Source organism: Sardina pilchardus, chromosome 1, assembly GCF_963854185.1.
Source record: "Sardina pilchardus chromosome 1, fSarPil1.1, whole genome shotgun sequence".
Lineage (NCBI taxonomy): Eukaryota > Metazoa > Chordata > Actinopteri > Clupeiformes > Clupeidae > Sardina > Sardina pilchardus.
The window spans coordinates 27529674-27539673 of NC_084994.1; the positions used below are offsets into that span (position 1 = coordinate 27529674).

The following is a 10000-nucleotide window of genomic DNA, read 5'->3' on the forward strand; positions in this document are numbered from 1 at the left end:
GAAGTGCTAACTTTAAGCAGCTATGTGGACCAATCAGATCTGTGGATCCATTTCTGCTCCAACAACAACAGACATGATAGAGATCTGGGGCCCGTTGCACAAAAGCAGAATTAAGACATCCGGGGGGGTATTCCATCAAGCGAGCTAACCGTAAATCGCGGCTAAATTTGATAAGCCTCGCTAATTTTAGAGAGAGCTCGGTTCCATTACTCCCGCTAACAGGAATCTCAGCTGAGTTGCTGGGGTAACATATGCTTCAGAACTAACCTGGTCGGTGGCAGGCTAACTGCAGAGCTAAATTAATCTGTGTTGCAAATAAAAAACACCAGTCGGAAAACGAGTCCCAAACCGTTGGTTCCGTCAACCTGTGCTTTCGTCACCTGTAGCCTACAACTTAAAAAATAGAAGGAGAAACTTTTTTCCGACAGTGTTGCAAGCATTGATTAAGGCTACCTATCCGCTAGTTTAAATGAATTTCTGAAAATTATGCAACTTACATTGTTTGAACTTGATATGTGTGTGGTCCAAGGAATCTTGCGGCTATGCGTAACGTATGTCTTTCGTGGTGTCATGCGCAGCGTGACAGGAGAACAATCGAGGCATGTTTTGCGTGTTCTCGAGTTCGGTTCCCATGCGATGAATTTACATAGACTATGTTATCACATTAATATTGCCATGTTTAGTTATAGGCTTACTCTTTAATGAAAGGCATCATTATTAAGGGTCATATACAGTAGCTTCAGTGACAGTAGGCAGGCTGTCAGTGTGCTATACGATGCACGGCAAGCCAGCCTATAGCCTAATTCTGTAAAGGCTATAATAATTAAAACCGCTTCATATAGTCTAATTAGTTATGCATGTAGTTCGGATATCAAACCAACTGTATTACAGAAATTAAATATGAAATGACATATTGAAAGCCAATATTCCATTTCAGATAGGCTAATTATATTTCACAAACACTTTGGCAGAACTATATGCTTATGGGAGACAATAGGCTAGGTTTTCTCCCAATACTCCCAGGACAATAGGCTACCAATTTATTTTATGACCACCGAAAAAATATTTCAGAGTGAACCCTTTTAATTTACAAACGTAGGTTATCTTTATTGTTGAATAGCCTATGCCAAAGTTGTTTTGAGTTTAAATAGCCTGCTTATTCACTCGTTTTGTTCAGAGTGAAGACAATCAAAGTCCCAATTCAAACCATCATAATTACTGTTTAGCGATTTACAGTAGGCCTACGATTTCGTTATTCTCCTTTTTAGGCAACTACTGTATCTATTTTTTTCTCTCGTGTTCAATTTGATTACTTCCGATGAAAATCCTGTAGATGGCGCTTGTAAATCGAACTGAAATCTTCTAGTTTGCCTTAATTTTACGACATGCATCCTCTTTTCATCAATCTATGGTTTTGGTCTACTTTTCTACCTCGTGCACGAGCAGACATGAAGCTGATTTTAGCCTCGTTTGAATAAACGAGGGCAAGATGCAGCTAACTTGAGTTAATGGAACGGCTTTAGCTTCAAGTGGAAGTCTACACTAGTTCAAGCCAGGCTATTTCTGTTGAGCGCCGCCTTGTTTAGCGAGGTTGATGGAATACCCCCCGGGATAAGTTACTGAGCCGCGATCACTGAATCCTAAACAAGAGCATACCGGCTGAATTGGTTGCACAAAGACCAATCCAGGATGAGCAGACACGGATTCATCAAGCCAGGTGTAAGTTATCCGGTGTATGTGCGCGTTCTCGTTTCTCCCCCAATAACTCGCGGTTGGAATAAAAAAGACGCGAAAAATAGCGTCTTGCACACAAAGTAAACAACCGCTTTTGATATAGACTAACAACGAGGTAAAGTTTTACTTTTTTGGATGGGGGATCATGATTATTTCTGTTACATAGCGGGAGTAGGTGTGGCAGATCAACTGAATGCAAATTTACGTATGCACCCACGTGTGTGAGAGCTTCCTTGTCTCGGCACGCAACGTCATTAGGAAGCGCTTTGCCACCGCAAAGATGCACAAAGTATCTTAATTTGTCTTAAAAGCCGAATTAGTTCAAAACACCTTCGAAAAATGTCCCCTCCACTTCCAACTACTACAGCAGCCTATTCATCAAACATCTGTCAAAAAAGAAGCAAACAACGAGTAGGCTATGTTATTAATTATAAGGCCACCATAATTTAAATGACATCCATATGGTATTAGGCAGACATTCTGCTGTGTTTTGCGAGTAAATGCATGTTGCAAATAATATATAAATGGAATCTACAGCTCTTTAAAAAAAATCACGTGGAGGTCTCATTTGAATGACAGCTAGCTGAACCAATCAGATAATGTAATTACCATTAGAATCAACTTATCTTGGCTGTGAGCCTGGGGGGTATTCCATCAATCTCGCTAAACAAGGCGGCGCTCAACAGAAATAGCCTGGCTTGAACTAGTGTAGACTTCCACTTGAAGCTAAAGCCGTTCCATTAACTCAAGTTAGCTGCATCTTGCCCTCGTTTATTCAAACGAGGCTAAAATCAGCTTCATGTCTGCTCGTGCACGAGGTAGAAGAGTAGACCAAAATCATAGATTGACGAAAAGAGGATACATGTCGTAAAATTAAGGCAAACTAGAAGATTTCAGTTCGATTTACAAGCGCCATCTACAGGATTTTCATCGGAAGTAATCAAATTGAACACGAGAGAAAAAAATAGGCCTAGATAGCCTACAGTAGTTGCCTAAAAAGGAGAATAACGAAATCGTAGGCCTACTGTAAATCGCTAAACAGTAATTATGATGGTTTGAATTGGGACTTTGATTGTCTTCACTCTGAACAAAACGAGTGAATAAGTAGGCTATTTAAACTCAAAACAACTTTGGCAGCTATTCAACATTAATAACGTTTGTAGATTAAAAGGGTTCATTCTAAAATATTTTTTCGGTGGTCATAAAATAAATTAGTATTGTCTTGGGAGTATTGGGAGAAAACCTATTGTCTCCCATAAGCATATAGGCCTAGTTCTGCCAAAGTGTTTGTGAAATATAATTATCTGAAATGCAATTTGGCTTTCAATGTCATTTCATAGGCCTAATTTAATTTGTGTAATACAGTTGGTTTGATATCCGAAACTATAGGCCTAATCAATAGACTATATGAAGCTGTTTTAATTATTATAGCCTTTACAGAATAAGCTGCCTCATCGTATAGCCCACTGACAGCCTGCCTGTCACTGAACAAGCTACTGTAGCATACATGACCCTTTATCAATAGTGATGCCTTTCATTAAAGAGTAGGCCTATAACTAAACATGGCAATATTAATGTGTTAACATAGCCAACATAAATTCATCGCATGTGAACCGAACCCGAGAACACGCAAAGCATGCTGCGGTTGATGTCCTGTCACGCTGCGCATGACACCACGACAGACTTCCTCTATGCAGAGACGCAAGATTCCTTGGACCACACTCAGATCAAGTTCAAACAATGTAAGTTGCATAATTTTCAGAAATTCTTTGAAACTAGCGAATAGGTAGCCTTAATCAATGATTGCAACACTGTCGGGAAAAAAAGTTTCTCCTTCTACTTTTTAAGTTGTAGGCTAGGCCTACAGGTGACGAAAGCACAGGTTGACGGAACCAACTTTTGGGACTCGTTTTCCGACTGGTGGGTTTTTTTGCAACACAGATAAATTTAGCTCGGCAGTTAGCCTGCCACCGACCAGGGGCCTATTTCACAAAACCAGAGTAAGTAGATCCAAGATAAGTGACGACACACGCGGTTGACCAAGCCTGGTCAAAGTAAACATGCTAAATACGTTTCACTAATGCTGAGCGCAGATGAGTTGAGGGGGCTAGGTCAAGACAGGTGTAAGTTATTCGGTATGTGTGCGCGTTCTCGTTTCTCCCCCAAATAACTCACGGTGGGAATACAAAAGACGCGAAAAATAGCGTCTTGCACACAAAGTGAACAACCGCTTTTGATATAGACTAACAACGAGGTAAAGTTGTACTTTTTTGGATGGGAATCATGAGTATTTCTGTTACATAGCGGGAGTAGGTGTGGCAGATCAACTGAATGCAAATTTACGTATGCACCCACGTGTGAGAGCTTCCTTGTCTCAGCACGCAACGTCATTAAGAAAGCTCTTTGCCACCGCAAAGATGCACAAAGTGTGTCCTATATTATCTTAATTTGTCTTAAAAGCCGAATTAGTTGAAAACACCTTCGAAAAATGTCCCCTCCACTTCCAACCAACTACTACAGTAGGCTATTCATCAAACGTCCGTCAAAAAAGAAGCAAACAACAAGTATGTTATTAATTATAAGGCCACCATAATTTAAATGACACCCATATGGTATAGGCAGCCATTCTACTGTGTTTTGCGAGTAAATACAAGTAGCAAATAATATATAAATGGAATACAGCTCTTTGAAAAAATCGCATGGAGGTCTGATTTGACTGACAGCTAGCAGAACCAATCAGATAATGTAATTACCATTAGAATTAACTTAGCTTGGCTGTTAGCCTGGTCGGGAGCAGGCTAGCTTCCAAGTATAAATTCCCATGGTAACTTATATGTGATCTCTTCTGTGAAACCAAGTCAAGGCTATGTTCATCCAGGATAACCCAGTAAGCCTGTCTAAATCCCCTATCTTGGTTTTGTGAAATACCCCCCAGGTTAGTTCAGAAGCATGTTACCCCAGCAACTCAGCTGAGATTCCTGTTAGCGGGAGTAATGGAACTGAACTCTCTCTAAAACTAGCGAGGCTTATCAAAGTTAGCCGCGATTTACGGTTAGCTGCGTTGATGGAATACCCCCCTGGTCAGGAGCAGGCTAGCTCCACAGAATAAATCGCCATGGTAACTTATACCATAACATATCCTGCTGCCCCCTATCCCGTTTTTGTGCAACTGGATCACGGATAAATTGAGCCAGGATAACCAAGATATCCCGGGTTAATCCCTTATCCTAGTTTTGTGCAATAGGCCCCAGGGGACTAGGCTACTGAGAGAGAAATCAATATGAACACTTACAATGAGACCATTACCACAACTGCTAAAGATGTGTTGCTTTGAATGTGTCAATAAATACCGACAGAAGGCTACATCTGATAGATTAGGTGAAGTAAAAGGCAGTGCATTTTTTTTTATCAGTATAGGGGGAGTCTGTCGAAGTATGACAGCGGTCATTCGGGAAAGAGGCGAATTTACTTTTGAGCCTTGAAAAGAAACATTTTATTTTCTTTGATGCCTTATTATGTTAACACATAGGATAGGCATAACAATTAGACCTATAGGTTACATACATGATGTAAATTCTTGACAGATTCGTGTGAAGTAGGCTAGGCTAGGCTAGGCCATTAGGCCTACCTGTATGTAGGCCTAGTAGGCTTACAGATAGACCTAACTAGTTTATTTGCAATTATTTACGTTTCAGTTGATCCATTTGGGCAGATCATTTCTCAAGGTCACACTTAGGCCTAGGCTATTTGACACACAACGCAAATTAGGCTAAAGTCAGTCTGAACGGTGAAATGAAATGTAGGACTGGTCATGATCAAATCCGTCTCCGAGTGGTGTCCTTGTAATTATCTCCAGACTACGAAACCGACATCAGTTAACGCTTCTCTACAATCGATCACAGCCTTACATTTAACTAACTTTATAGCCTAGGCCTACTTACCCGATAAAACGTCCGAAACTTCTTGACAAAACATCAGATTCTATGACGACGTCTCTTGAGATTTACTTTCGATTTCACTTGTTCCGCGTTCATCACGTGGGCAAACGTGGACACACACCACAATAGGCGAGTTCGTGATGGCGCAGAACTGCGCAGCACAAGATGCACGTGGTTAAAAATCAGTAGGATAGCCTACTTGTATCATTACAATTACTATAAGCATGATGTACCGGTATGTAGGGAAAAATGGAAAGACTCCAAAGGGGAATATTCTGGGAGGCTAAAACATGAATAGCCTATAAGCCATGACTATCAATGTGAATGTGCAGGTGAATGTAGCAGGCATGCAGTTACCATCTAAAGGCACAGGCCTACATTCTTACATGGTGATGATGATATCAGAGAGGGTTAAAAGCGGTACTATTGAAGGATCTTTGATGATATGTAGGCCTATGGGATAATGTATAGAAAGCTGGTCCAGCGGTAAACACTACACTCTTGTGGTCATAAAGCAGTACTGCACTTCCTCATGATCTTCCATTAACTGAGCTGCATGCTTACAATCTCACTAAGTATTCCAGATGTTCAAGTCACTGTTGGCACCATGCATATAAAATATTCATATCTGACTGCAGTCAATTACCATCAGACCTGCTCTTCTCATTACCCACAGTCATCTGAACATAATTTAAAATGCCATATTCATCAATAATGGCTGCTATTGTAAAAGTCTCCAAACCTTTCATATCATAATGGTTTCTTTCTCCAACAAAATACTCTGGAACATTTTTATCAGAGCATTCAGAACACTGAATTTTTTTTGCCATGCTGGTTACATGTAATGCTCTGCTAAAAATGTTCCAGAGTCTTTAGTTGGAGAAAGAAACCCCTATCATACTAGTTGGGTGTGTGTTTTTTACAAGACAAATTCAAAATTATGTTTCTGTTTCTTTTGTACATTTCATTATTTATTAGGTACTTTGGAGTTAACTGTAACCATTTTTGAGGCCGTTTAAAATGCACCAAATCAACAGGCCACCTGTTCACCATTCACCATTCAAATCAACAGCGGAATGAGACCTTTAATGCTCAATATGAAGTCCATGGGCAATGGGCAGTTTAGGCCACAGTCCACCACAGGCACCGCTGGAGGTGTGACAGGCCTAGATGGAGACGGAGGCAAAAGCCAACTCCTTCATCCTTCATCAAATGGCTGGGCCTACCGCGCTGCTTCTCAGCTGCTGGCCTGTATGGATGGAGCTCACTCCAGCTCCCCCTGAACTCCATCACCCTGGGCTACAGGCAGGAGAAGGCAAGGCTGGGGATGGAGCTAAGGGACTCCTCCCACAGGGCAGTGGCTGATGCAAACGCCAGAGTGGAGACTGGAAGGAGGTGGAGGAGGTGCAAGGAGGAGGTGCAGAAGCTGATGGGGAGCCTGCAGCATCAACACGTGCTGGCCACGGTCCACTCCAGACAGGGCGGCCAGGCCTCGGATGGAGCGCCCCACCCATCCTATGGTCCAAGGCAAGCAGGAAGGAGAGGAAGGACCTTGTTGTTGCAGAGGTCACCAGGATTGAGCAGGAGGAGCTCAGAGTGAGGGCTGGAGCACAGGGGCAGCAGGGCCCGTGGACAACTTGGGAGGGGGTCGCCAGACCAGCCATCAGCTGGACAGAACTCTAAACACAACTTGGGAGGGGGTCGCCAGACCAGCCATCAGCTGGACAGAACTCTAAACACAACTTGGGAGGGGGTCACCAGACCAGCCATCAGCTGGACAGAACTCTAAACACATAACCATGCTGTAAAACACATTATTGTGCAATAGAACACATTTATATGTGTGAAGTGATGTACTGCATAGAAAATGTATGCACCAACAACATACTAGATACAGTAGATACAGTACTTCATTCCAAGTGAAATGTTAGGCCTTTTGCAGCTTATACAACTATGACACAACAAACACACATACACACATTTATCTTTAAGTCACTCAAAGAAAAATAAAAAAGCTAAACATTTGTGAAGTGACTACAAAGGTCTGGTATGGACTGGCCATGTGATGCAATAAGGTGCTACTGTATGTATGTATTGCTATTGCAGCACTTGAAAACAGGCTTCTGAAGGGGCTTGTGCTGATTAACCCAGGCCTCAGCCGCTGCCTTTTCAACACCATGTGTTTTCCTTCAGCCCACAGTGTCCTGCACAAGTCCTGCACGGCTACATCATTCATGTGTGCATTTGAAATGGCTTCTGTTCCATCTCCCCCTAAAATGGCCTCTGCTGCATCTCTACGCAGGCGTCCATGTTCATGTAGTATTGCGTGTAGAAGCTCATCATGAGCTCCTCCTCCTCACACATGAAATGAGAAAACACTCCACAGTATTCACACTTCTCAGTTCCTCATGGATGCATTCATTACAGCTTCATGGATGCATTCATTACAGCTTTTCACAATCGCTAAAACACTCAACTCTGATGAGTGGAATCATTATGAAACGTACATTGAAGCATACAATGAAGTGTACATTGCTGTTGAAATTCTCTATTTTATTTGGAACAAAACATGCAGGCTGAATCCCTTAACAGTAAGCCGATGGCGATGGTGGCGAGGAGAAGCCTCTGTTTGAGCCCTCTTGTGCCCTAGACCGGTCATCTCCTTCTCCACTGTTTCTCTGCTAACACACTAAACTCCTCTCTCTGAACCACATGCTCAGTTGCCTCCTGAACACATTGTGTTGAACGGATCCCACGTTCAGGTTGGCGTGCCTGTGTGAATGAGTACAGGAAGTAGTCCAAGCTGCTGTTGGAGGAGCATGGCGCCACAACACACTGCTCCTGTTTGCAGGACTCTGCATCAGTGCCAAAGAGTTGGGTGGACGTCCTACTGCCTGGAGCGCTCCGGCAAAGTGTTTCCTGGTGCAACACAGTGGACGAGGAGGCTTGGGGAGGGATGAGGTTTGAGGACGCTGCTCCATCTTCCCCTGCCCTTGGCCCAGAGGTGGCAAGGGGCGACGCCACAGCTTTCTTCACGCGGCGCCTGAGTCGGGCTGTGGATGCGTCTTCATCAGATTCCACTTGCCCCTCCGTAGCTCCGCTCTTGCCTTGAGCTGAGAGGCCAGCGGGAGTGTGTTGACCAGCCGCTCTGCTCTCTTGGGCAGGTGCTGAGGGCAGTGGTGGCAGGTGTGCACTTACCTGCTGAAAGCTCAGATGGACACAGAGACCAGAGAAACATGAAGGACACAGCACACACCAGCCTCATCCACATCTGTGTTCTCCAGCTGATTGGATTCATGAGTGTTATTATGTTGGCATCACTCTCATGGAATAGATAGGCTACAGCCTACACACACACACGATAGCCCTGTTTAATGTCACTTGTTCATGAAGCTTATTTGTGTTTAGCTCATGGACTGATGCAGCTGCCTACTCTGCAGCTGAGCCCTCATCCTCAGCTCTGGACACACACACACACACACACACGATAGCCCTGTTTAATGTCACTTGTTCATGAAGCTTATATGTGTTTAGCTCATGGACTTGGTTTCAAGAGGACCCACTGTACCATGCAGTATCGTTCAGTAGGAGGAACACTCTCCTCTTCCATACTTTTAATATGGTCCTAAACCTTAAACCTTTCCATTGTCCTCTCTGCAGCTTGCCGTTTGTTCCCCTATTTGGTTGTGCTGTGAATATTGGCAGCCCACGTGTTGTGACATCTATGAAGGTGTTCTCAGAATGTGCAGGTGTTTTCTGAATGTGCAGTTGTGGTGTGTGCGTGTGTTGTGACCCTTCTCAGCCACTTCTCAGTACTAAAGGTTACTGCACCTTTGAATAAAATAACACCCTAGTAGCCTAGTAGCATCAGTTCACATGGCTGCTCCCCATCACACGTCACCTTTCTGTTCCCCTCAGCATGTACCAAAAACGGGGTAGATAAGGGAAACGTCCAGTGGACACACACATGCACACACACAGAGCAGTGGGCAGCACACACACACACACACACACACACACACACACGCACACACACACACAGAGCAGTGGGCAGAACACACACCTGCACACACGCACACACAGAGAGCAGTGGGCAGCACACACACACACACACACACACACACACACACACACACACACACACACACACACACACACACACACACACAGAGAAGTGGGAAGCACATACACACCTGGAGCAGTGAGCAGCGCGCGCACACACACTCATCTGGAGCAGTGAGCAGCACACACACACTCACCTGGAGCAGTGAGCAGCACACACACACTCACCTGGAGCAGTGAGCAGCACACACACACACCTGGAGCAG

The 10000-nt window shown here is 43.8% G+C and overlaps 1 protein-coding gene across 1 annotated transcript in view; it reads right to left on the reverse strand.

Moving 5' to 3' along the window:
• Positions 1-5708, reverse strand: part of LOC134077789 (uncharacterized) — an 8910-nt gene extending 3202 nt beyond the window's left edge. The window contains exon 1 of the mRNA XM_062533432.1: positions 5676-5708. The gene's annotated coding sequence lies outside the window, so the exon portion shown is untranslated. The remainder of the gene's footprint in view (positions 1-5675) is intronic.
• Positions 5709-10000: the final 4292 nt, after the last annotated feature.